The following is a 25,325-nucleotide window of genomic DNA, read 5'->3' as shown; positions in this document are numbered from 1 at the left end:
CTCCAACCTTCTTCTTTCATAGATAAGGAAACTCCAAAGTGAAGTTATCTGGTGAATTTGAAGCTAAAGCAAATCCCCCACAAAAATTATGATACTATGGCTTTTTCCTCAGTCTGCCAAGGAACTTTTTTCAGTATGTAAGCATTTTCCCCAGATATTGGCACTCTGCTGAGGACTGTGCCTGCTTACGAGTGTTTCCATAAGACCGGCTACGTGTAGTGGCAAATTCAAGAGACATAAGCAACAATCTTTGTCTTCAAGAGCCTTCCGGAATAGGAATAATATCAGAGCAATGTAAAACAAGACTTCTGGTGCTAAGGGCTAACAGCAATCTAAGGCAACAGAAAGGTCAAAAGCCAGATCTTAGAAGAGTAGCAAAGATTTAAATAAAAAGATTGTGATAAAAGTGCTACTATTTAGGATGACAAGAGGTCTAACTAGCATATATTTCTTAAAGATTTTATTTATTATGAGAGACACACACACAGAAAGAGAGAGAGAGAGAGAGGCAGAGACACAGTCAGAGGGAGAAGTAGGCTCCATGTAGGGAGCCTGACAAAGGACTCAATCCCAGGACTCCAGGATCACGCCCTGGGCCGGAAGGCAGATGCTCAACCACTGAGCCACCCAGGAGTCCCTCATATTGGGCATATTAGATAGAAGAAGCTAGAAGCAAGGTGCTGGCTGAACTATGGGAGTAAACCAGTCTGAGAAAGTTCCAGAATGATTACAGCAGTAGTAGTCAGAGGAAAGGAAAAACTCAGGGAGGGGAAACAAAATCAGGATGGGTTTTCATGTCAGAGCTGATCATTCACCACAGCCATTTCCCAAGTAAGTAGGGGACTGGGGAAAGGGGAAGTGACACCAAGCTGCTGTTCCTGGGCTTCCTCATGGGTCACTTCAGACTCCAAATTCCACTAGGTATCCCAGAGACATATGCATGAAAGCTTCATGGTTTGGGATCACCAGACCTCACCTAATCCAGGTTTCCTAGACTGCAGCCAATATAATTTTCCTGTCTGCTAATATGCAGGACATTCTGTTCATATTGGCTAGTATAGAAGGAGCCTAGAGAAGACAGAAGAGGAAATGGAACATGGTCAAACCTGCCAATTCAGCTGAAAACCAGTACTCCTGATCATCATGCACAGAGGAAAGCTAACACCTGTCTACTTGTGCCAAATAGGACACATGGTGGGCTGTTGCTAATTCCTTCCCTCTGATTGTCTTCTTCATGGCTCTGGGCCCACTGGTAAATGCAGAGGGAGATCATTTATATTTGCCAGAGCCTCCTTCTACCCTTCCAAGGCATGTGCAAAAGTGGCCTCTTTCCAAGCCTGGGGCATGTGGCTGGGCTGAGGCAACAAACGCTTGGCAGGCAGCTGAGCACCCGTGTTCCTCAGCCCAGCTGTTGCCAGACCTTTCCAGCTGACTACCAGGACCATATATTTAGAGTATCTGGTAGAAGAAGATGGCAAATGATTTGCTTCCACTTGGCCAGAGTCTGTTCATTTGTGAAACAGTATGAATATTTCTCAAACATGAATGGATAAGACAGCTTCCATGAGGTGGTGAAAACCAAAAGAAAATCACATCCATACAAAAGTCAATGTACAACCAGCTGGTCTCAGGATCCACTTCCCTATACAACCATCTGTACAAGTTAGTAAAAACTGGAATCCCCACTGGTATCTTCCAGTGAGTGTTTCAAAAGTTAACAGAGACGAAAGGAAGGATTGCACCGTATGTTAAAAAGAGTTGTTATTGTTATTTCATATATAAAGTTTTTACAGATTCAAAACATGAAAATTCCAATAGAAAATTATACAAAGGACATGAAGAGGTAATCTACAAAAGAAATACAAATGAGGGACGCCTGGGTGGCTCAGAGGTTAAGCACCTGCCTTCAGCTCAGGGTGTGATCCTACCTAGAGTCCTGGGACTCAACCCGCATTGGACTCCCTGCATAGAGCCTGCTTCTCCCTCTGCATATGTCTCTGCCTCTCTCTCTCTCTGTGTCTCTCATGAATAAATAAATAAAATCTTTTTTTAAAAATTACAAATGATATTTATCTCCACTCTTTTCTGAAATCCTAATAAAATGCCAGTAAAGGAATAAAAGTAGGTAATATGAAAGGACAGAGAAAGAACGCTGGAAAGAAGCCTACAAAGGAGCAAATGTGGGGGTGCCTGGCTCGCACAGTGGTGGAGAGTGTGGCCCTTAACCCAGGGTTGTAAAAGTTCGAGCCTCACTTTGGGTGTACAGATTACTTAAAATATATATATATATATATTTTTTTTTAATTATCATTTCTATCCTTTTCTTTGTCCTTTCTTTTCATCCTCATGGTTTCTTCTCTTTCTTGGCTTCCTTACTTCTTTACTTATCTCCTCCCAACCCCTGTTTTGACTTACTACCTTCTTTTTTTTTTTTTTAATTTTATTTATTTATTTATTTATTTGTTTGTTTGTTTGTTTGTTTATGATAGTCATACAGAGAGAGAGAGAGAGAGAGAGAGAGGCAGAGACACAGGCGGAGGGAGAAGCAGGTTCCATGCACCGGGAGCCCGACGTGGGATTCGATCCCGGGTCTCCAGGATCGTGCCCTGGGCCAAAGGCAGGCGCCAAACCGCTGCACCACCCAGGGATCCCTATATATATATATTTTAAAAAAAGGAGTAAATGTGACAAGAAAATCTGGGAATACAGAATGCAATGTGACTGACTGAAGTGTGAATGTTCTGCACTCAGTTGAGTGCCCCAGGAGGAGAGGCTCACAAAAGGATGCCTGCCAAGGCCCACTGCAAATCCCAAGAGCACTCAGAGAAAAGCTGTATGTCTCTAGACAGGGATGTGGAAAACAGGCTGCAGAGAAAATTGACTAAAAGCCTACATTAAGAGCAGCTAGGGGATCCCTGGGTGGCGCAGCAGTTTGGCGCCTGCCTTTGGCCCAGAGCGCGATCCTGGAGACCCGGGATCGAATCCCACGTCGGGCTCCCGGTGCATGGAGCCTGCTTCTCCCTCTGCCTATGTCTCTGTCTCTCTCTCTCTCTCTCTCTGTGACTATCATAAATAAATAAAAAAATTTAAAAAGAGCAGCTAGATATTCAGATACCTTCCTTCCAGTGCTGCACGATCACGCAATTGCCCCAAGCCAGCCTCAGCAGAAGCCAGGCTGTTGGCTCTGGATAAAACAACACCTAGCAGAGGTGAGCACAGGTATGAGCAGGTACCACTGACAATCTGGGTCTGTACAGTGAAGCCTTGGGCCATTGCTCCTGGGGCTCCCAAAACAACTAGCTGCCAAGCCTGGATACCACTCACCCACTCTACAGGAAATGAGACCTCACCTGCCTCTGTGAGCTCTACCACTCAATGGGCCCTTCCACCCACACAAGGCATCAGGTCAGCTTTTTGTGCCTCCCCTGAATTGTGAATGGACATTTGAAAAAGAACTTTTTTTTTTTTTTAGATTTTATTTATTTATTCATGAGAGACACAGACAGAGGGAGAAGCAGGCTCCACGCAGGGAGCCGGATGCGGGACTCGATCCCAGGTCTCCAGGGTCACGCCCCGGGCCGAAGGCTGAGCCACCCAGGATGCCCCTGAAGAGGACCTTTAAGTAAAAAATGAAGACAGGGCAGCCCCAGTGGCGCAGCGGTTTAGCGCCGCCTGCAGCCCGGGGTGTGATCCTGGAGACCCGGGATTGAGTCCCATGTCGGGCTCCCTGCGTGGTGCCTGCTTCTCCCTCTGCCTGTGTCTCTGCCTCTCTCTCTCTCTCTAGCTGTGTCTCTATGAATAAATAAATAAAATCTTTAAAAAAAAAAAATGAAGACAATTTTTCCTCTTTACACAAATAGGCTAGATACCATCTAATCTCACCAACAATATGAATATTAATATAAACATGAAAAGTGCTTTGAATGTCCTCATTGAAAGACATTATGTAAATCTGCTGGCTGACGTCCACATTAAAATACCTTTAAAAGTCATTTCTATATTACTCACAGTGACAACTTACTTTTATCCTGACCACATGGAATCAAAATGATATACAGGTTCTTTTGCTACAACCAAAGAGAAGAGTGTCAGTTACATAGCACAGTGAGAAAAGGCAGTAGTACTTATACAGCACTATGCTGAATGAGCCAGGTATGTCCAAGTGGAATTTGAAGGGCAGTGTGAGCCCATTCACATCCAAGGCCGAACCTGTCCTGGGCTCAGCCGCCCACATGTGGCACAGTTGCTTTTACTGCACACAATAGAGAAAAGCAATTAAGAGGGCAGGCTCCAGAGTCAGACAGCCTTGTGAGTGAGAAGCAGAGCTGTATCATTTGTTTCCTGGCCAAGATTCAGTATGGCAAGTTAGTGTCAGATTCTCTATCCGAAAATGGGTACAATACATATGAAGCTATTATTAAATAAGCACTTGATGTGGGGATTGTAGCAGGAGATTAATACGTCAGAGCACCTTGTTTGGTTAGAGACACATAACTATGAGGTAAATGTCAGCTATTTACGTGGTAAATGTCAGCTATTGTTACCATCCTAGAACTTGACATATAGCCATTCGGATTAAGATCCCTGTTTTGCCATTTATTAGTGAATTATTTAACCTTTCTGAGCTTCAGTTTCCTCTTCTATAAAATGAAGGGAATGACACCTATAAGAAGAATTTAAAACATCTGACTAAGCCCAGGTCCAGACGGTTTCACCACTGAAGCCTATCAAATATTTAAAGAATACCAATTCTTCACAAATGCTTCCAAAGAACAGAAGAGGAGGGGACACTTCCAAACTAATTTTATGAGGTTATTATTACTCTAATACCAAAAATCAAAGAAATATATCCCAAGAAAATGAAACCAATATGTCTTATGAATACAGATGCAAAAATCCTCAACAGTATACTAGATCAAACCTAGCAACCTATGAAAAGGATTATACACCATGACCAAATGGGATTGTTCTAGAAATGCAAGGCAGAGTCAACATCTGAAAATCAAATAATGTAACATCAATTGAATAAAAACAAAATCAATCATCTCATACAGATAAAGCATTTGACAAAATCCAACACTTTCATGATAAAAACCCTCAACAAAGTAGGAATACAAGAAAACTTACTCAAAACAAAAACAAAACTTCCAAACAAGACAAAATTCCCACAACACAATTTTCAATGATGAAAGATGCTTTCCCTCCAAGATGGAGACACAGACAACAATGTCTAATCTTACCATTACTATTCAGCAATGTGCTACAAGTTCTAGCCAAAGCAATTAGACAAGAAAAATAAAAGGCATTCAGATTGTAAAGAAAGAAGTGAAACTATCTCTGTACACAGATGACATGATCTTACATATAGAAAATCCTAAGGAAGTCACCAAAAAACTATTAGGATAAGTTCAGCAAGGTTGCAGGATAAGAGATCAAAACACAAGAATCGACTATTTCTATACACTCCTAACAATCTGGAAATGAGGGACGCCTGGGTGGCTCAGCAGTTGAGCATCTGCCTTTGGCTCAGGGCATGATCCCAGAGTCCCAGGATCAAGTCCCACATTGTGCTCCCTGTGGGGAGTCTGCTGTCTGCCTATGTTTCTGCCCCCCCCTTCTCATGAATAAATAAATCTTTTTTAAAAAATCTGAAAATGAAATTAAGAAAACAATTCCATTTACAGCAGTATCAGAATAAAATACTTAGGAATAAACCTAACCAAAAAGGTAAAAAACGTGTACACTGAGAACTACAAGATACTGCTAAAAGAAATTAAAGAAGATCACAATTAAATGAAAAGACATCCAGTGTTGATGGATCAGAAGACTTAACATTAAGATAGCAATACTCCGGGGAGCCTGGCTGGCTCAGTTGGTAGAACATAAGACACCTGATCTCAGGATTGTGAGGTCAAGCCCCACAGTGTGCATAGAGCCTACTTAAAAAAAAAAAAAAAAAAAAAAAAAGTACAATACTCCTCAAACTGGAAATTAAGAGATTCTAAAATTCATATGGAATTGCAAGGGACCTCAAAATAACCAAAACAACCTTGAAAAAGAACAAATTAGGAATATCCATACTTTCTGACTGCAAAACTTACTACAAAGCAATGAAAATCAAGACAGTGAGGTAGAAGAACAAAGATAGACATATAGATCAATGGAACAAAATTCAAAGTCCAGAAATAAATTCATACATCTTTGGTCAAGTGATTTATTTTCTTCCTTCCTTCCTTCTTCCCTCCCTCCTTCCAAGATTTTTATTTATTTGAGAGAGAGAGAGAGAGAGAACGAGGATGAGCAATGGGGAGGAGGCAGAGGGAGAAGCATACCGTGGGATCATGACCTGAGCTAAAGGTAGATGCTTAACCAACTGAGCCACCCAGGTGCCCCTGTCAAGTGATTTTCAACAAGGGTGCCAAAACCATTCAATGGGGAAAGAATGGTCTTTTCAACAAAAAGTGCTGGGACCATTGGATAGCCACATATAAAAGAAGTTGGACCCTGACCCACACCATATAAAATGATTAATTCTAAAAGGATCAGGGGATCCCTGGATGGCTCAGTGGTTTTGGCAACTGCCTTCAGCCCAGGGCATGATCCTGGAGTCCCAGGATCGAGTCCCACATCGGGCTCCCTGCATGGAGCCTGCTTCTCCCTCTGCCTATGTCTTTCTCTGTGTCTCTCATTAATAAATAAATGATTTTTTAAAAAAATGGATCAAAGACATAATCATAAAAGAATTAAAACTATGAAAGTCTTAGAAGAAAACAGAAGTAATCTCCATGATCTTGAATCTGACAAAGGATTCTTAGATATGACACAACCAAAAGCACAAGCAACAAAATAAAAAGTAGATAAACTGGATTTTCTCAAAGTTAAAAACCTTTGTGCTTCAAAAGATACCATCAAGAAAGTGAAAAGACAATCCCCCAGAATGCAAGAGATTTTTTGCAAATCATGTATCCGATAAGGCACCTGTATCTAGAATACATAAGAATTCCTACAATTCAATTAGAGAAACTTAGTATATGTATTCATAAATATGTGAAACTTTCACCACAGATTTTAGAACATTTCCATACTTTAGAAACTCTGTACTTGTTAGCTGTAACGTTTTATTCCCCTGTGTCATCTCCCCTCCCCCAACCCCTACTAAGCAACCAAAACTGAATTCAATTTAAAAGGGAACAAAGAAATTGAATAGATTTTTTCAAAGAAAATATACAAATGTCCAATAAGCACATGAAAAGATACTAGACATCATTAGTATTAAGGAAATGTAAATCACTACCACAAAGAATACGACTTCATGCCCCACTAAGATGGCTAAAATCAAAAACAGAACAAGTATTGATGAGGATGCAGAGAAATGAGAACCTTCATACACTTCTAGTGAAAAATATAAAATGGTAGAGCTGTTCTGGAAAGCACTGGTGGCAGTTTTTGAAATGATTAAACAGTTACCATAGATCCCAGAAATTCACTCCTAGAAATATACCCCAAAGAACTGAAAACAGGTATTCAAGTATCTGTACATGAATGTTCTTAGCAGCATATTCACAATAGCCAAAGGGTAGAAACAACCAATAGGCTGGATACCCTTTAGATGAATGGGAAAACAAAATGTGGTATACAATTAAGTATTATTTAGCAATAAAAAGGAATGAAGTAGTAATATATGCTACAACTTGGATGAACCTTAAAATTATGCTGATATAATCACAAAATCTCAATCCCCAAAGTCTACATAGTATGATTCCATTCACATTGAAGTCCAGAATAGGCAAATTGACAGATATAGAAAGTAAATTAGTGGTTGCTTGGTGGGGGGTAGGGGAAGGGAGATGACAACAGGGGAATAAAATGTTACAGCTAACAAGTACGGAGTTTCTTTCTGAAGTATGAAAATATTCTAAAATTGACTGTGGTGATAGTTTCACGTATTTGTGAATATGTATACTAAAAACCATTGAACTGTATGCCTTAAATGGGTGAATTGTATGATATGTGAATTACAGTCGACCCTTGAACAACATAGGTTTCAACTGCATGGGTACACTTGCTGATTTTTTTTTTCCAATACATACAGTACAGGACTGTAAATGTATTTTCTCTTCCTTATAATTTTCTTAGTAACACTTTCTTTTCTCTAGTTTACTCTACTGTAAAAATGCAGAATATAACATATAACATACAAAATATGTGTTAATTGACTCTATTCTTGGTAAGGATTCTGGTCAACGGTAGGGTGTTAATAAAGTATTTGGGGAGTCAAAAGTTATATACAGATTTTTGACTGTGCAGGGTGTCACTGCCCCTAACCTCCATGTTGTTCAAAAATCAACCCTATATCTCAAAAAGATGTTTTTAAAAATATCTGTCAAGTGGGATGCCAGGGTGGCTCAGCAGTTGAGCATCTGCTTTTGGCTCAGGACATGATCCAGAGTCCCACATCAGGCTCCCTGGAGGGAGTCTGCTTCTCCCTCTGCCTGTATCTCTGCCTCTGTGTGTGTCTCATGAATAAATAAATCTTTTTTTTTTAATTATGTTCTCCTCATAAATACCTCAGCATGGTACTTACTATACTTCAATTTCCCCTCAAAGGGAAAAAAAAAAAAAAAAAGACCTATCTCAACTTCTCAACTCCCCTGCATTTTTTAAAGATTTTATTTATTTATTCATGAGAGAATAAACAGCACATCTTATCAATTCATCTGTGAAGGACACTTAGGTTGTTTCCAATTCTTGGCTATTATAAATAATGCTATAATGAACATGAGGATAAACACCCAGAAGTGGAATTGTTGGATCATAAGGTAGTTTTACTTTTAATTTTCTGAGGAACTTCCATAGTGGCTGCATAAATTTACACTTCCACAAAGATTTCTAATGAGTTGATAATATACTCCTGTTTTTGCTTCAAATAAAGAAAATCTAAAAGCTGACTACTGACATTTCCAATGCTTAACAGTTTATCTAAGGAAGAAAAAAAAAAAACCACACACACAAAATTTTCTTTACATGTTGGGTCATCATCTTAACCAAGAACAAGCTGTTAAAAATAAGGTCTATCTCTATAGTTTAGGGACTTATTTTAGTTTTTAAAGATTTTACAAGTAATCTCTAGACCCAACATGGGGCTTGAACTCAAAACCCTGAGATCAAGAGTTACATGCTCTACCGACTGAGCCGCCCATGTGCCCCAAACTTATAAGTGTTAGAGGAAAGTTTGCTAAAAATCATACTTAGAATAAAATTTGCATCTTACAGCCAGTTAATAATCTTCAACCTCTACGAGAGTGTAGTCTTCTGGTCCTGCCAAGCTACACCTAGAAAATTTATTCCATAGGCCATACAAGAAATGTGTTGGGTGTTAGGATGAAAAAATGTAGACAAGACAGGGTGTTTATACTGTAATGGTACCAAATAAAATACACTCAACACACCTGAGTAAATGTTACTACATTTTCTCTATTCTCTACTTCCATCAATCTCATAAAAAATTACCACAATTTTGACATTTTCCTGTTTATTGAGAAGTTATCTGTTTAAAGATTCCAGCAGATGTATTTCTATGGTTCATATGAAAGGAAACACATCCTGCTAGGAACACATACAGGAAAACCCCTACTAGTAGTAAAATCCTGCCCAGCACATTTGCTGAGACTACTCCAGAGCATCAATTACTCCAGTGCTCACAGAGTGTTCCCTAGCCAGCACCAACTGCAGGAAGACTCCAGAATATCCCAACAGGGAAAGAGCATGTTCCCTCTAAGTTGTTGCTTTAATGGCAGGCACTTTTCAACATGGGAGAGATTGGATGCATTATTTAAGAGAAACTGACAAGTAAGATCGCAGATGAGGATATGTCCTAAAAATCAGCTTTTAAATGGCAATACAAAAAGTTAAAACTGCTTTTAAGAATGTCAGAGTTCATTCTAGAATATGTAAGCCTATGTAGAATACACATTCACAGGAGAGCACACACCCAAAGCAAATATGGGAGGTGCTCCGATTAAATACAAAAATTCAACATTCATCATTTCTGGATATGAGATGGCTGAGCTGTTTTGATTTTTTTTAACTAATTTATTTATTTATTTATGATAGTCACAGAGAGAGAGAGAGAGAGAGAGAGAGAGAGAGGCAGAGACACAGGCAGAGGGAGAAGCAGGCTCCATGCACCGGGAGCCCGATGTGGGACTCGATCCTGGGTCTCCAGGATCGCACCCTGGGCCAAAGGCAGGCACCAAACCGCTGCGCCACCCAGGGATCCCCGGCTGAGCTGTTTTGAATTTTCTTTTCTTTTTTTATTATTATTTAAGATTTTATTCATCCATTCCTGTGAGACAGAGAGAGGCAGAGACATAGGCAGAGGAAGAAGCAGACTTCCTGCAGGGAGCCCAATGCAGGACTAGATCCCAGGACCCCGAGATCACGACCTGAGCCAAAGGCAGATGCTGAGCCACTGAACCACCCAGGCGCCCTGTTTTTTCTTAAACAAAAATCTACCAGTGACACTCGAATTCATCTGACAAATCATTCTCACTGCATCCAATTCCTTAATTAACAGATTCATATGTGACACATTCCAAGAAAAAAATATGCCTAATTTACCTACTTTAATAGAAGTTGTTTTAAAAAAGAAGAAAAAAGGGGCGCCTGGGTGGCTCAGTGGTTGAGCGTCTGCCTTTGGCTCAGGTTGTGGTCCTGGGATCTAGTCCCAATTCAGGCTCCCTGAAGGGAGTCTGCTTCTCCCTCTGCCTGTACCTCTCTATGTCTCTCATGAATAAATAAATAAAACCTTTAAAAATAAATAAATAAGAATTTTAAAAAGGAAGAAAAAAGGCCACATGCTACATTTCTTTAAAAGCACAACAGAAAGTCAGATACACAACAGACCTCATTACACAGCAGCTATGGCTCAGAGATGTGAACTCCCCTAATGACACTGAGGTGCTGGGGAAAAAATGGTTTTTCTCTAGAAAAATAGCTGACCACTTAAGACAACTGACTACAAGTATGGAACAACCTTGATGTTGGTTCAATTTATTATGACATCAAGAATGGTAAGAACAAAGGGGGGAAATTCATCCTTATTCCTGCCTTCCAAGTAGTTTCCTTCCATTACCATTATTCATCCAGGTAATAGGCAGAATGCCAAGAAGGAGGCATTAATTATAAATGTGCTTTGTTTCAATTCAATGATCCATTATCATTTTAGTTTTTAAATCTTTCCAGGAATAAGAGAAGAAAAGAAAAGGAAAGGAAAGGAAAGGAAAGGAAAGGAAAGGAAAGGAAAGGAAAGGAAAGGAAAGGAAAGGAAAGGAAAGGAAGAGAAAGAAGAGAAGAGAAGAGAAGAGAAGAGAAGAGAAGAGAAGAGAAGAGAAGAGAAGAGAAGAGAAGAGAAGAGAAAGAAAGAGAGAGAGAAGGGGGGGGAGGGGAAGGGCAGGGCAGACACACACGCACAAATAAGATCCACCAAGAAGCATCCAGGCTCACTCCTCACAGCAGCCTGGAGTGGAAAAGGTTTCAAAGCTCATCAATTCCAGGACCTTCATTTTCGGCACAGAAACATTATGTGACTTGACCAAAGATAAAAGACTTTTCTGGAGAGACACAATGACCTTGAACCACAAAGTACAGGCCAGTTCAACCTTCTACCCCCATGAACTTTCATACTTTTTCAATGATAAACTCCCCATCACACATACAATTTGGCTTTCCCACATCAGCCAATAATGCCACTCAGAGATCTTTTGTGGGGGTGCTGCTTCGACAGTTCAAGGTTCCACATAGCCTGCTTGTGTAATTTAAGTTTGAAACTGCATTTGCTCACATTTTATAAAATATAGAAACTGGCTGTAAACATTCAAAGACAGAGAGACAAACAGCATTAAATATGCCAAAAGAAGCAAATCTTTACTTCTGATTGAAAACCCTTAGGCTTAATGCCAGAGGACTATGCACTCTATTGTCTAAGAAACCAGCACAAAAAGACATGGGTAAAAAGCTAGAAATCTATATCAAGGACCATTTCTCAAAGGTGAGGTAAAATGAACAGGTTTGTACTTTTTAAAGCTTTCTAAGCAAAGAACTCTTTCATCTTTTGCAATTTTGTATTCATTTTACCAACTTGCTACAGAGAGAAACTGAGGACTACTGACATCTACATAAACAGTCACTGATGACCTGAAGTAGAAGGGGAAGCTATGAAAATGACTGTTAAAAATGAAGTCTGACAAGAAATGAAATGAGCTATAGAATATAAATCAAGGGTATCCCTGGGTGGGCTCAGCCTTTGGCCCAGGGCGCGATCCTGGAGTTCCAGGATCGGGTCCCGCGTCAGGCTCCTGGCATGGAGCCTGCTTCTCCGACCCTCTCTCTATATCTATCATGAATAAATAAATAAATAAATAAATAAACCTTTAAAAATATATATATATAAATCAAATCACCACAAGGTGCACTTCAAACATCTTAACAATTTCATGTCAACTATACCTCAATAAAGCCAAAATTTAAAAAAAGAAATGAATCAGCACATGAGGGACACCTGGGTGGCTCAGTGGTTGAGCGTCTGCCTTCGGCTCAGGGCCTGATCCCAAGATCCAGGATCAAGTCCCACATCGGGTTCCCTATGAGGAGCTGGTTTCTCTCTCTGCCTGTGTCTCTGCTTCTCTCTCTGTGCCTCTCATGAATAAATAAATAAATCTTAAAAAAAAAAAAGGTAATCAGCATATGAACAGCAAAATACCAACATATAAAGGTCCCAAATTCAAAAACTAAAAATTTTCAAATTAACTCTCTCTTGCACTAGAGAAACTCATTATTAACTAAAAGATGCACTCACTAATAGGACCTGTAACTCACTTAAGATATAATAAATAATGACATTACAGAAATATTACAGTTGCTAAATCACGAGATTATAAGGTTTTAGAGGTCATCTCTGGCTTTTCAATGATAGAAATATATTTTTGTTATTGCACCATCAAAATAAGCAGATTCTTTTCCTACGATCATATACAAAGATAATCTGTTTACTATCCCTCATACTCTTCCAATTTGCTGCTTATCACCAGCATCTGCTTATATACAACCACCTCTCCCCATCCTGGAGCTTTGAAAAAGAATTGCGTGAGAAACCTCCATCACAGAGACAGAGGCAGGCCCCCTACCTGCCAGAAGAACACTATGGATCAGATTCGAGGCTGCTGCCATCTCCCTCAAGTGCACCACAGGAGACTAATCTCAGAAGCTGAACCTCTTCTCATCAAAGAGCCAAATTAATCCCAAGAGTTCTCATATCAACAGCAGAACTTTTACAAACATGACTGACCCAGCAATCTCACTTAAAAAATTAATGATGAATGTGTTTTGAAATACTCTTTCTATACCAATGACCTACTTCTCTTATCAACAACTGGTAAAAAGCACACCACGTATGACTGTTCAAACTTGTTAAGTCTGTTTCTACCGCTTAGTCAGATGAAGTTACTCTTGATATAAAATTCTAACAATTCTTTGCCATTATACTTGTACTAGGAAATGAAATTACTGGACTCCCAGATCTTTTGGGGGTCTTTAAAAGACATTTTTGGGACGCCTGGGTGCCTCAGCAGTTGAGCATCTGTCTTTGGCTCAGGGCGTGATCCCACGGTCCCAGGATCAAGTCCCACATCAGGCTCCCTGCATGGAGCCTGCTTCTCCCTCTGCCCATGTCTCTGCCTGCCTCTCTCTCGTTGTCTCTCATGAATAAATAAATAAAATCGAAAAAAAAAAAAGACATTTTTATGAACATTCTCATAGGGCTGGTCATAGGCAAAACTAGCAATGTCAAAAGACAAAGTAATCACCTTTCACTGAATAATCTGTCTTCCCTTTTTAATACCCTATACCCTGGGCGGTAAGTAAACATATACTCCCGACAATGTTTCAAGGGAACAGAGAGAAGGAAAACTCTGGCTTAGATGTAAGACACAAGTTTATCCTGACATAGTCCCTTAACCACTAAATTATTTTTGTACTATGGTTGTTGGTTTCTTCATCTATAAAATGGACAACTAACAAAAGATGTTATTCTAGGGATCCTATTATAATCTAAAGCCTACAAGTGGAAATGAAATGCTTCTTTCACTGGGATCCAGTCCACAACCCATAAAAGACACACAATTCACTGAGAATTCAGTTACTAGCACTCACAGGGTTATACACACAACACATACACTCATCTGTGAATACTGAGTAGGTCTTTAATCCTTGTCATTCATCATGCATTTATTCAAATATTTATTAATCTTTGATCACATGCTTGGCATCATGCTAGACATGGCAGACAATAGTGAGCAAGGAGACTGGCCCTAGCTCTCATGCAGCTTACAATCTGCTGGAAGAGATGCATCATAATCAAATAGTCCCACTACTATTAATGTGCTGTTGTGACAAATGTTGGGAAACAGAAAGTGCGCCCAGAGGGAGTCAAAAACCAGGGCAAAGAATTACCTTAGTAGTAGCTCCAAAGAGCCTTCTCTCTGCAAGTAGTGTTTGAAAGGAAAAAAAAAAAAAATTAGGGGAAAAATTCAAATTACTTATTGTACCTTTTCATATTAATAACTAGACTCATGGGGGATCAAGACCTCCATTCTTGAGGAAAAAACATCATACATCCCATCTCACCAATAAAATGAAAATACCTCCAGGGAAGTGAGACAAACAAATAAAGCACTCTTTGAGGAGGAAACAGTTGGGTTAAGTATTTTGGGAGTGAATATTCCATTACAAGAAGCTTTTAGTAGCCTTAGCTGGCAAAACTGTAACACAATCCCCCCAGTTCTATTTTCATTCCAAACTGTATGAAAATTTGAAAAGAAAATCATAGTCAATTCTTTATGTTAAATTAATTGGACTATATAATAGTAACTAAAAGAGAAATTGTATATGCCTCAAAAGAAAGTAGAAAGAATCCTCTTTAAAGTATTTTGAGTAGAAGACTAGCAGAAAAATAGGTGGCTTTCCATCCCTCATATTCTTTTAAAAGACAGCATTTATAATAGACAAGCAAGAAAACTACATTTATAGTAGTAATCTCTAAAAACTGCCAGAAATACATACACACACAAATGCAATTACAAAACAATTTTTTTTTTTTCTTAAAGGTAGGCTCTATCCCAGCATGGGGCTTGAACTCATGACTATGAGAGCAAGGACTTCTCTGGACGCCTGGGTGGGTGGCTCAATCAGTTAAGTGTCTGACTCTTGATTTCTGTTCAGGTCAGGGTTGTGAGACAGAGCTACAGCAGGCTACACACTGGGCATGGAGCATGCTTAAAATTCTCTCCCTCCCCACCTCTCTGTGTGTGCGTAGGCTCCCTTGCTCTCTCCATCGCCCTCTTTAAAAAAGAAAAAAAAAAAAAAGTTGCATGCTCTACCAACTGAGCCAGCCAGGAGCCCCTACAAAGCAATTCTTATGATCGTTTATCATAACTACAAAACAATTCTTTCTTTGAAATCACATATCACAATTACAAAACAATTTTTTGTGATCATGCATCACTAATATACCTTGAGTTTTCAAATTTTAATCCTGCACCAATAAACCCCCAAATGATCCAACAGTTGAAATGGTACACAATATGGCCTATCTTACTATACACTATACCCAGTTCTTGTCAATTTTCTCAAGTCAAATGAATGCAAACACATTAAAACCCTGGAGCCCAGGAGCTCCTGAAAAGGGCTGAGAGCTGTCCGTGATTACCCTGGGGCTGGCCTGGAGTCCCCTCAGGGTCCACTAGGGACACTTAGCAGTCAGTCAATGCATTAAAGGACAAGAAACTTAAGAAAGGGAAGCTCAATTTTTTTCATGACTACCTTAACTTCAAATCCTCATTTTGATACAAATTATGGTTCTTCTTGTATCTATTTTAACAAAAACTCACAAGATAAAAGCATGCTTCCAGGGGATGTTACTTTAATTGTTTCTAAAGTCCAAGTTGCAGGCACCTGTGTGGCTCAGTCAAGTGTCTGCCTTTGGCTCAGGTCTATCTCAGGGTTCTGGATTGAATCCCACATGGGGCTCCCCACTCAGCAGGGAGGCTGCTCCTTCCTCTCCCTCTGCCTCTCCCCTGGCTTGTGCTCACTCTTGCTCACTCTCTCAAATAAATAAATGCATGACATCACAGTTATGTGTGATGATGGGCTGATTAAAAAAAAAAAGTCAAAGTTGCTAGCCAAACTACAAAACAAAGACCTAAAAACCCCAAGCTACCAATATTTTCAACTTATTCAAGTCAGTTAAGTACATTTGCAATGAAGTACCAGTATGTTAGGTCACCCTGTTTTTCATCAGAATTCATGCTTTAAATAACCAGAGCTCCAAAATGTTCTTTACAAATAAAGCATGTTTCAATAAATAAATGTGTACATATACACACACACTTTGCTTACAGTATTTATAATGAAAATTATGGGGTTAGATTACTGTAAAATTATTTAATAAGCAAATGTTTACAATTAGCAATCCTTCCACACCACAGAAAACGTCCCCTTCACTACTTTCGTCTTCTAATAAAATGGGAAGACCGGCCATCTCTATCACAAGTGTATCACGTAAAACTGAAATTCAATTATTTAACTAACACTTACTAGCACCTATGTGCCAGGCAGCATGTTGGGGAATGGAGGCACAGAAAATGTAGGATATTCCCTGCCTTCAGAGAACATGGAAGATAGCAGTATTAGTGTTCACTTTCACAAACTGAAAAATAATTCCCTACAGATATTTACTTTTAAATTTCTACTCATTTAATCCAAAATATAATCATATTAGTAGAGAAATTATGAACACTAGTGACACCCACAAACTACATGTTCACCTACCTTTGTAACTCCTATCTAAGCTATGTTTATATTTTATATCCATAGAATGTATATTCTGTTATCATGACTTCTCACAACCTGGGCCATATCTTATGTCCATCTGACATTCGTTCTCTTCTATTACACCTATTCCAAATCAGCCAAGTGCTATTTTGTACACCTTAGGGCCTCAGCCCATAGATACGGACTCTCCAATCACCTTATCCTCCCAACACCCATGGAGCTCAGTCCCCACAGAGAATTCAATATCAAGAATTACACTTGAGGAGCACCTGGCTGGCTCTGTCAGTAGAGCTAGGACTCTTGATGTCAAGGTTGTAAGTTCGAGCCCCATATTAGGTGTAGATATTACTTTAAAAAGGGGGGGGATATGCTAGAGGAAGGTTATAACATATTTTTTAAACTATTACACATTTTAAAAGCAAATAAAATAATACATAAAAATGTTTGAATGATGGGACGCCTGGGTGGCTCAGCAGTTGAGTGTCTGCCTTCAGCCCAAGCTATGATCCTGGAATCCTGGGATCGAGTCCCACTTCAGGCTCTCTGCACAGAGCCTGCTTCTCCCTCTGCCTATGACTCTCCCTCTCTCTCTCTGTTCGCTCATGAATAAGTAAATAAAATCTTTTAAAAAATAATGTTTGAATGAGTTCTTAGAAACCAGACAATCCAAACCCTTCAAAAAGGTAATGACAAAAGAGAGAGATCAATTATTTCTCATTGTTTGAGAAAAAAGGGGCTTTCTGGTAAGAGTTTATAAGGGAATAGAAATAAAAAGATCAGTGCCTAGCTCTAGCCAGTACAAGCTGACCCAATTTATAGCCATTACCCTGCCCTGATCCACTGCTCAAAGGTCACAGAAACCAAGTCATTGGCTAAAACCTAACACCCTTTCATGAGTGGTTTCCAAAAGGGAAGAGGAAAAAAAAAGGGATCATGAATGTTGGGAAGGGGAGAAAGAAAGAAAACTTAGCAAATTAAGTATCTCAGAGGTAACAGAAAGAAACTTTCAAAAGCAGGCAAGGCCTCTTCCCGATCCCAGGTATCAGAACTAGCCTCTCTGTTCCCAGGTATCAGAACTAGCCTCTCTGTATGTGCTCCCCCGATCCCACATGCCTTATTTAACTTTCCCCTTGAAACCTTGTTATGCAGACTGAATGCCAAAATTTCAGAGAGATGATCTATTCACAGGAATCTCCTTTTAAAAAGTATTAATATTGAGGCGTCTGGGTGGTTCAGTTGTTTAAGTGTCTGACTCCTGATTTCAGCTCAAGCCATGATCTCAGGGTCGTGAGATCAAGCCCAGAGTCCAGCTCTGGGCTCAGTGTGGAGCCTGCTTAAGATTCTCTCCCTCTCCTCCCTCCAAGCTCACGTCCCCTCTCTAAAACAATAATAATATTATTAATATTGTACCTCTGAAAGGGTAAAGGGATGTGAGGAAAATAACATAATTAAAGCCTATAGTCATCCTAGCACTGATTAACAGTGGTAGTCCTGTAGTGACTATGGCCATCCAGGAACACATTAGTAGAAATGAATTTGAACCATTTACTTTACTATTTAAAGGAGATCAGTTTAACCAGGGGGAACAGAAGTGTCAAATTAAGAAAGGAGAATGAAGCACATGGAGGGCTGCCAGAGCAAGAGGCCCCAAGATGCCAGCACAGGCTGGTAGGGGTAGAACGTGGTACCTTCCCTCTGTTTCACAGGACTCCACTATCACCATTAAGAGGCAAAAAAACCTGTGCTACGAATTAAACAGATTTCTTCAGTCTAGCCTGGGAACTTACCCACCACTTATAATACTGAATCTATACCACAAACGCCATTTAAGTTCCAAATAACGGAGTTCAACTTTGGAATACAACCCAGTTCCGGATTGAGGACTAAATGTACACAGTGCCTACAAAATGAAAACTGTATCTGGGCTCTCAACCATTCAGTCTTTAAAAATTGCATGGTTCACCACCATTCTTTACAGGTAATATGCATTATTTTGTTCCACTTGACAATGTAATTCAGCCCAGTGTATGCAAGGTATCTCTATACTGTACAAGAACAAAATGAAAGCCTCAGTGTTTAAAAAAAAAAAAAAAAAGCCACCCAAAACTTCTAACTTATCTTTTCTTATAATAGCACTCCAAAGCAGCAATGGCTTGAATAAGAAAGAAAGCCTAAGATTACTCTATTTCTAAAACAGACAACATGCATCTTATTAAATACCACCCCAAAGAGCTATGGCCAGCACTCCTTGGCTGAGGCCCCTCTCTTACTTGCCAAGAAAAACTAGGATGACAATGTTAAGCTAAATACACTACTAGCCACAAAATTAATTCACCACCTAGCTTGTAAAGTGATGAGTCTCCCAATAAATCCTTCTGCTTAACGGAGAAGACAGCTCAAGTTTACACGTGTTTCTCGGTCACCACCACATAGCATTTGAGTTTTTATATTCGTAAAATAGCCTCAATTCTTTAAGTTCCTAGGAATGAAAGGAATTAGAATCTTTAACTAGAAAAGAATGCTTGACCATTATGAAAAGGAATTTAAGTATCTTTCATATGAAGTAAGCAAATAATGGTGATTAAACATTTGTCCTAAGGAGGGGGTGCTTATGAATTCTGTCAAGAACCCCTACAATATCAAGAGTGGACAATACCCCCTCAAAGGCTGCACTCTCCCAACACTTCCTTTCCCACATGTGTTCATGGCCTTTTAAAAACTGAAAAACTACAACTCTGTTGATTCAGGATGAAGACCTCAGCAGTTCTCAGAATATGGAGACACACATCTGGCTCCACAATGGGGCAAAACAGGCTCATGCACCAAACTGCCATGTGCCCAGATTCCCAGTCTTAGTTCTGCGGAGACAGAATGACCACACTGTGAAGCTGTGATCAACCTCTGCTAATCCTAAAGGGTTTTCACTATGCCTGTTACAATCAGTGTAGTTCCAGTACCTGGTATGTGTTGCTCCTGTCAAAATTAACGTCTCCATATGCATATGGCATAATGGTGCTGATTATTCTGGCAAGATGCAATGTGAAGGCCTTTGGAGTATTAATTGGTCTTTGAAACTTTCGAGATAAATTCCCACAACCACTGCTTACTAATGGTCAGATTAGAAGACTGAGGAAATAAAAAAAGGGATTTTTTTTTTTTTTTTTACATTAAAACTAAGAAATCAGGGCTCCAGGATGGCTCAGCCAGTTAAGTGTCTGCCTTCAGCTCAGGTCATGAACTCAGGGTCCTGGAATCGTGCCCCACATCAGGCTCCCTGCTCAGCAGACGCCTGCTTCTTCTCTCCCTCTGCCTCTTCCCCTGTTTGCACACACTCTCTCTCTGTGTCAAATAAATAAATAAAATATTAAAAAATAAGAAAAAAAGAAATCAAATCTATAAAAGGCTTATCCAAGAGGTTCAGTATTTTTGAGTTTCTGAAAAATACATTGAAAAAACCCTGAAAATCTGGACCAAGCTTCATAGTATAAAATACACGTACAATCTAAAGATGTGAGAAAACACACAACCATTGGTACAAACTACTGATAGTGGTGATAAACAGAAGAGGCAAACTCTGTAAGCAGATCTGGCAAAAGACCGTGCTGGAAGGTTAAGAGGGAACTAGTGCATTCGGTCAAGGACTAAAAAGAGAAAGCACATCAGGTTCACACTGTTTAAAAAAAATTTTTTTTTTTCACAAGACACAACCGACGCTAAAAATGAATTTCACACAACACATGGAAGGAGGTGGAAAGCAGTTGGGGGAGAAGGGATGGAACAGTTAAGTTCCTGATCTTGGGCAAGTCTCTCATGCTTCTATGACAATAGTCCCCTCACCCGTAAGATGAGGAATAGACCAACGAGGTACTTTCCACTCTGGCTGTGATTCAGAGTCACCGGGGAGAACAAACCCAGGCAGCTAGCTGTATTTATAAAGGTCTACAGCTGATCCCCACTGGGCAGTCAAAAATGAGGTCCTCTGGACTTGAGAAAAATAATACACCCAACACCCTAAAATGACATAGTCTTAAAAAGGTGATGACTGGTGCTGTGTACGATCCATTTTAATAATTAAAAAAAATAAATGTAGACAATTTCATAACCAAAGGGGGAGGATATGTATTGTGAAATTATTGCCTTCAGTGGTACAAAATATAAGCCTCTCTACACCCATTTGTATTCCAGTTTCTCTCATTCTGACCTTTGCATTAAATTAATTTCTCTTTACTGTGGAAAACAGTTCGAGGAACCGTTTTTGTTATTAATGTGAAATCCAAATGACAGGCCCAATTTAATATCTCATGAAGCTACTGAGGCTCTTGCCCACACAGAATGTTCGTTTTATCACAATGCTGCCATTCACATTGTAACCCCGATGAGGGTCTCAGACACTGTAGCTCAATATTCCCAACCCTAAAAAGATCAATTTTCTCCAGGAACTAAATATTTTTTCTTAAAATAGATTGAATACAAAGGAGGCCTAAATAAGAAAACCTTGTCTAAATAGACATTTCCAATTCAGACAGAAGGCAAACAAAACAAAACAAAACAAAACAGAAAACCCAGCCTCATCTTTAATATTACCTTCCTAACCTACATGTCTTCCCCCTTCGGTAATTCAACTTTGATTCAAAGTCTAAAACGCTGAGGTAGGAGTGGAAATCCATACGTTAATAGCTTAGTTTCAGAAATAAAATATATTAAACTTAGTCTGTTTGATTCTCCCTAGTTCCATTCATTAAGAGTGAAGACAGAGGGAATACAAACTTAGTCACAGTCTACCCTGATAGCCCAGCAAGGCATCATTAGCATCCCTATACTACAGAAGAGAAATCAGGCTCAGGGAGGTGAGATAACTGGCAGTCACAGCTAATTAAGAAGTAGAGCCAAGAGTGAAACCCAGCTCAGTCTAGCTCTAAAGGCCTGCATCTTCCATTGCCTCAGTTTCTCTAAATATAAAACTCTCTTAGAGCAAAAAACTACAAAGGTAGGAACAGCTCACTGAGCCTAAAGAGACAAATTTGAAATTATTTTTTTTTCTTTACTACCTTACCATAATCCAACCACTTTAATGAACACACATAAAAAAAGAAATGTTCCCTAAATGGCCAACCGGTTTCTCCTAATTCTCAAGATACTAAGTGAGGGAGCCTGAGTGGCTCAGTCAGTTGAGCATCCAATTCTTGATTTCAGTTCAGACTGAACGCCAGCCACATCAGGATCCTCACTCAGCAGAGAATCTGCTTGAGGTTCTCTCTCCCTCTTCCCCCTCACCCAGACACTTGTTCTCCCTCTAAAATAAATAAATAAATCTTTAAAAAAAAAAAAGAGTATTTTATTTTTCTTTTTTTTAAGATTTTATTTATTTATTCATGAGAGACACAGAGAGAGAGGCAGACACAGGCAGAGGGAGAAGCAGGCTCCATGCAGGCACCCTGATGTGGGACTCGATCTCAGGTCTCCAGGATCACGCCCTGGGCCGAAGGCAGGTGCTAAACCGCTGAGCCACCTAGGCTGCCCAACAGTAGAGTATTTTTTTTTCAGTAGAGTATTTTCAATGAAACTATAAAGAGTGAACATAGGAGCACAAAGCATAACTAAAGACTAGTAGAGTCAGATGCTCTGAGAGAAGCAAGAGAGCATTAACAAAAGAATGAAAGACAAGAATGCATGTGCCCTGAAAACCCAGTTTACACCCATCATCGGGTGTACACAGGAATGGTTCCAGTACTGATCAACTCCATATCATCAGGGCTGGCCTGCTGCATTTGGTGTGGCGAAATCATATCAAACCTAAAAATGTACCCTGCCCATCTGTCCTACTGAGAAGGCTGTGCACCAGTCATCACTGTTCATTAGGGGGAAAGAACCTGGACAAGATTCTGCTCTCAGGAAAATATTTCACATGCTCAGTTTTACATCTGAGCAATTTTTTGGCAAGAGCTGGACCTGGGTGTCAGGAAGGCAGAGGAGGAATCACCCCAGTACTTCAGGTTACTTCAACACACACAATAAAGATGTAATTAATCAGAGAAACCCACTGAACTCAAAATCTTTCCAATTAACTTTGATAATCCTTCATTCAGCAAATAACCCAACAGGCACTCGAGACAAAGCTGTGAGCAAGGCAATCTCAGCCTGCCTTCCATGTGAACTTCTCTCTCATTCTGCCTTCTGTGGAAGGTGCCTTTCTGACACTAAGCTCAAGTTCAGGTCCAGTTCCTGTAGCAGACAGTAGGATGACAGGGACAATGTCTGCCTGCAGGGATGAGGAGGTTTCATGGAGGATCCCAAAGGACAAGTGGGATTCAGCAGATTAGGGGGTAGGTTCGTAGTAGTAAGCTCATTATAAGAAGGTCTAAGGCTGGGAAGTTTCAGGAAGTGAAAACAGGAAGGAGTGTAGTGAGAGAGGAGGCTGCTGAAATCAGAGACACCTTGATCTACAACCACATGAAGAAGTCTGGAGTTTAACCAGAGAGGAGGCAGGAAGCCGCCAGAGAATTAAACAGCGGAATGATATGTTCCTGATGAACCCTTTATCATCTAGAACTTTTTTTTTTTTTAATTTTTTATTTATTTATGATAGTCACAGAGAGAGAGAGAGAGAGGCGCAGAGACACAGGCAGAGGGAGAAGCAGGCTCCATGCACCGGGAGCCCGACGTGGGATTCGATCCCGGGTCTCCAGGATCGAGCCCTGGGCCAAAGGCAGGCGCCAAACCGCTGCGCCACCCAGGGATCCCTCATCTAGAACTTTTAAATCTTTCCCTAACCCTTTACATTTGGTTTCTAATCTGTAGAACCAAATTATCGATGAGGATGTGATTTAAGGTCCAAGTAACTCCTAACTCCATTATCAGTTGACTCCATTATGCATAAATTGGACTTCAACAATATTAAAAACTTCTTGTGCTTCAAGGGATGCCATCAAAAAAGTGAAAAGGCTGGGAAGCCCGGGTGGCTCAGCGGTTTGGTGCTTGCCTTCGGCCCAGGGCATGATCCTGGAGACCCGGGATCAGTGGGTTCCCATGTCCGGCTCCCTGCATGGAGCCTGCTTCTCCCTCTGCCTCTCTCTCTCTGTCTCTCTCATGAATAAATAAAATCTTTAAAAAATAAAAAAAAAAGTGAAAAGGCAACTCACAGAATTAGAAAAAAATTTTGCAAAGCATACATCTGATAAGGTACTGTAAATCTAGAATATATAAATAATTCATAACTCAATAAAAAGATAATACAATTTAAAAATTTAAAAAACATCTGAATAGAGATTTCTCCAGAGAAAATATACAGTTGTCTGCGAATTACTTTAGAAGATGCTGGATATCATGAGCCATCAGGGAAATGCAAATCAAAACCACAATGAGATACTGCTTCACACCCACTAGGATAGCTAGTCAAAAAGTAAGAGAATAACTGTGTTGACAAGGAGATGGAGAAATTGAAACCTTTATACACTGCTGGTGGAATTGTAAAATGATGCAGCTGCTTTGGAAAACAGTCTGGCAGTTCCTCTAACAGTTAAACACAGAGTAACCAATATGACCCAGCAAGTCCCAAGAGATATGAAAACATGTCCACACAGAAACTTTGTACAGGAATGTTCACAGCAGCATTATGCACAGCAGCCAAGGGGGAAACACCCAAATGTCTATCAACTGATGAATGGACAAACAAAATACTGTATATCCATGCAATGGAATATTATTTGACCATTAAAAAAAGAATAAAGCAGGGATGCCTGGGTGGCTCAGCGGTTGAGCGCCTGCCTTTGGCTCAGGGTGTGATCCTATCCTAGGATGGAGTCCCACATCAGGCTACCTGCGAGGGAGCCTGCTTCTCCCTCTGCCTATGTCTCTGCCTCTCTCTCTGCGTCTCTCATGAATAAAATCTTATTTTAAAAAAAGAATAAAGCACAGATACATGCTACAACATAAATAAACCTTGAAAATCCTTATACTTAATAAGACAGACACAAAAGACCACATACTGAATGATCCCACTTATATGAAATGTCTAAAATAGGCAAATCCACAGAGACAGAAAATACATTAATGGCTGCCTGAGGACAGTGAATAGGAGGGTGGAAGGACAGCTATCGGGTATGGGATTTCTTTTTGGACTGATGGAAATGCTCTAAAACTATGGTGATGACTGCACAACTCTGAATATAACAAAAACCACTGAGTTGTACAGGTTTAAGTAGTGAATTACATGGTAGGTGAATTAAATCTCAAAAAGCAGTTATAAAACAAAAAGGATTCCATTATGCATTACTGAAGTACAAATAAGGTCTCAAAAAGGAGTAGAGAATCGTGCTCACTCGTTTTATTTTAAAGGATCCAAACTAGGGCAAAGAAAACCCAGAGAGATTCTATTACTTAAGATTCTAGGTACTAGGTCATACTGAAATATTCATGAGGATTTCCATGTTTTAATACAG

The 25,325-nt window shown here is 39.9% G+C and overlaps 1 protein-coding gene across 3 annotated transcripts in view; it reads right to left on the bottom strand.

Annotated features, from left to right (window-relative positions):
• Positions 1-25,325, bottom strand: part of CORO1C (coronin 1C) — a 76,661-nt gene that overhangs the window by 48,474 nt on the left and 2,862 nt on the right. Inside the window, exon 1 of one of the 3 annotated variants that reach the window (XM_077876052.1) lies at positions 10,906-10,927. The exons of 1 other annotated variant lie outside the window; for it this stretch is intronic. The gene's annotated coding sequence lies outside the window, so the exon portion shown is untranslated. Of the gene's footprint in view, positions 1-4,021; positions 4,042-10,905; positions 10,928-25,325 lie in introns of those variants that run through there. One more of the 3 variants, XM_077876051.1, reaches the window with a different exon arrangement.

Source organism: Canis aureus, chromosome 27 (genome assembly GCF_053574225.1).
Source record: "Canis aureus isolate CA01 chromosome 27, VMU_Caureus_v.1.0, whole genome shotgun sequence".
NCBI classification, from domain to species: Eukaryota; Metazoa; Chordata; class Mammalia; order Carnivora; family Canidae; genus Canis; species Canis aureus.
This window is presented reverse-complemented; position numbering and strand designations above follow the sequence as displayed.